The 3241-nt window shown below is 45.1% G+C and overlaps 1 pseudogene; it reads right to left on the bottom strand.

Annotated features, from left to right (window-relative positions):
- Positions 1 to 1227: 1227 nt before the first annotated feature.
- On the bottom strand, positions 1228 to 2229 carry LOC119470811 (annotated as a pseudogene).
- Positions 2230 to 3241: the final 1012 nt, after the last annotated feature.

Raw genomic sequence — 3241 nt, 5'->3', positions numbered from 1 at the left:
AAAAAAAAAAAAAAAAAGAAAGAAAAGATAAAAAGAGGGGGCAATGGGGGCTTCCGATTGAAAAAGATCCTCACATTTCATCGAATACAGTCAGTCTTGGCTAGAGCATAACAAAGTGGAAACAGGATTAGCATGATAGAAAACTTCCACTACAGCACGCTGTACACGCTTGTGTTCCAAGCCCACCTCCAGCCTCCCAGTGCTTCCAACACAATTATTTCCCAGCCTGTCGGGCCTGCTGACGAAGGAGCTGCCACAGTCCCTCTTTGCTTACTGATTTGTCAAAGCTCTTTATATTATCAAGGATATTAAGTCCTATTCATGAGGCTATTAATGTTCTCTATATTTATTTATATTTTCTTTTGTTTATGCAGCTTCTTTGGTGTATAGAAGTCATCAATATAAGAGCACCAAATCAATCGTTGGCCTGGTAGTTTCTTGTCCACACGTCTCATTTTTGCCATTCTGCTATGCAGATATCCTCTTGCCATCTGATAATATTGTTTCTAAAAGTATGCCTAAACATCTTAAGAATTCATGCCCAAAATAATTTTTTTTTAAACCTAGAATCTCAAATTCTTCAAAGTCAGATGACTTCCCAAACAGCAGGGTTGGATTCAACTTTCTTGAAGTCAAGGCTCTAGGCAGTGACCTGGGAGACTGCTTTCCTGAGACTTGCACATCAAATCTTTTGGAACTGGGCAGAAGGTACAGTTGGACTCTCTTTGCCTTCCTCCCTCATATCTATAGGAAATGAAAGGCCATATTTTTGACGTTTACCCTCTTATCATATTTTGACTGAAGTCGAGAACTGGTTTAATTACTGCTGACTCAACTGTTTCACTGAGATAAGTTTAATAATTATAGCCAAATTATCTAACTAGTGCAAAGTTCTCTGACGAATGGCTCATTTTTAGCAATGTCATTATGGAAATCTGAGAATAATCGATTCATTATACTTTTATATAAGGAACCCCATCAACCCCCATCAACCTGGTTTAGCAATGAACACATTGACTGTCCTGTTTCATAAATATCTCCCTTCACTCCCACATTCTTCACCCCACAGATTTGTTCTAAAATCAAAGACAGCTTCCACGTCCAATGGTAAAAACTGCTTTATTGGTGGTAGTCTGAGTCAATAAATATTGATACCCAAAGAATAGCTCAATTGGTCCGTATAGAGCTCAATGAAATTGAACCAAGTGATTGCAGGGACAACTGAAGTCAGTCTTGCTTCTTGGGAAAGGAAGCCATGGCCAGCAGATATATGGCATGTGCCGTCCCACCAACTCTAAGAACCATGGCAACTCTATGGAGGAGTGAGGGAATGTGTTCTCTTTCCGAGTCCACAAGGGGGCGTAGTTTTAAGGGCAAGAACTTCTGAGCGCCATGCCCCCCTCCCATCTCTCTCCATCTGGAAGATTTAACGGTTTATGTTTAAATATCGCGGGCATGGGAAGAAACTAAGAGTCAATCACTCCAGCGGAAGTTCTAAGGAACTCCTTTCATTGGCTTGTGGTCTTGGAGAAGGTGGGGGTTCCTCCCAGATTAAAAGTCCTCTTCGTCCACACCCCTTCCGACTCCATGTTTGGGTCCCCTTCCATGAACACTCTTCGTGGAAGCCATCTTTCTCTCTCCTGGATTTCCCCTCTGGAGTCCCCTTCCACACCCCCTCGTGGAAGCCTCTCTTCCCCTCCTAAACTCCATCTCTCTGTTCCCTTCCACTCAGTGTGGAAGCTGCTTTCCTCTCCTGGATTCCATCTTTCTGGATTCTCTCACTCAGTGTGAGAGGACTTTCCTTCTCTGGCTTTCCCCTTCTGGGAACCCTTCTCACTCAGTGTGAGAGCGGCTTTTCTTTCTCTCACTCAGTGTGAGAGTTAGCTGTTTCTCTCTCCTTCTCCTTTTTCTCTCTCTAAATAAATCACTTTCTACGAACACTTTTGAGTCCGGCATGTACTGCACACTGTGCCGTGGTTCCCTCTCTCATTGTTGAGAGGGCAGGAGACCAAGAACCTGGAGAAACTTCCTCTCAGGGGAGCTGAGGGCACCCTGAACCCCAATATTACAAGAGGGCATCAGCTACCCCACCCTTAAGCTGTACTGGATTTCCATTATCCTCCTGAAACAGCTTTTGCTTTTCTGGAACTTTATTTTTAAATACCTATGAAAAGCAGTGTTTATGGTCCTCTGGGCGATCTCACAAAAAGCCAGTAGACTCCACAGCATCTTGGCTCAATTACTGCCCACCAGCTATGTCAGTGGAACACTGGGAACCCAAAGACATCTTATTTTCTCCACAAATATTCACTATGGGCCAGGTGCAGTGGCTCATACCCGTAATCCCAGCATTTTGGGAGGCTGAGGTGGGCAGATCACTTGAGGCCAGAAGTTTGAGACTAGCCTGGCCAACCCAGGGAAACCCCATCTCTACTAAAAATACAAAAATTATCCAGGCATGGTGACAGAGGCCTGTGATCCCAGCTGCTCAAGAGGCTGGGGCATGAGAATCACTTGAAACCAGGAGGCAGAGGTTGCAGTGAGCCAAGATTGTGACATCGCATTCCAGCCTGAGCAACAGAGTGAGACTCTGTCTCAAAAAAAAAAAAAAAAAAAAAAATTCATTATGTTCCCCTAAGAGATAAGGATTCTAAAAATAAATGACCAAGCTAGGTGTGGTCACTCTGTCACTAGGCTGGAGTGCAGTGGCACAATCACAGCTCACTGCAGCCTCAACCTCCTGGGCTCAAGTGATTCTCCTGTCTCAGCTCACCCAGTAGCTGGCACTATAGGTTGACGTAAGATTTTTCTTTGCAGTCACGTTGCAAGCCAGGGATCCCTGGCCCGCGATATCCCACCCAGGCCTCACTTGGCCATGCTGGTGCGCCCCAGCTTGCCTGTGTTATCGCATGTACCTGCGTTCGGTGGTTCCTGAGCTCTTGTACTGCATCCAAGAAGAATGAGGATATGTAGGACATTGAAGGATGAGGAGTTCAGAGAAGAATTTTATTGAGTGATGAAAACAGTTTTCAGCAGAGAGGGGACTCGGGGTTGGTTCCCTTATTTGAAGGTGGGAGAGTTGCCCCCCACTCCCAGGTGGCTGGATCTGGGGCCTTTTATGGACTCAGAATGGGGAGTGTGTGCTGACTGGTTTGTGAGTATGTGAAAAAGGTTAAAGTGAAGACACCACTCAAAGGTGGGCATGGCAGTATAGGAAACCAACTAGGAGAGAGTAGGTGTG

This window comes from Cebus imitator, unplaced genomic scaffold (assembly GCF_001604975.1).
Source record: "Cebus imitator isolate Cc_AM_T3 unplaced genomic scaffold, Cebus_imitator-1.0 Scaffold41, whole genome shotgun sequence".
In the NCBI taxonomy this organism is placed as follows: Eukaryota; Metazoa; Chordata; class Mammalia; order Primates; family Cebidae; genus Cebus; species Cebus imitator.
This window is presented reverse-complemented; position numbering and strand designations above follow the sequence as displayed.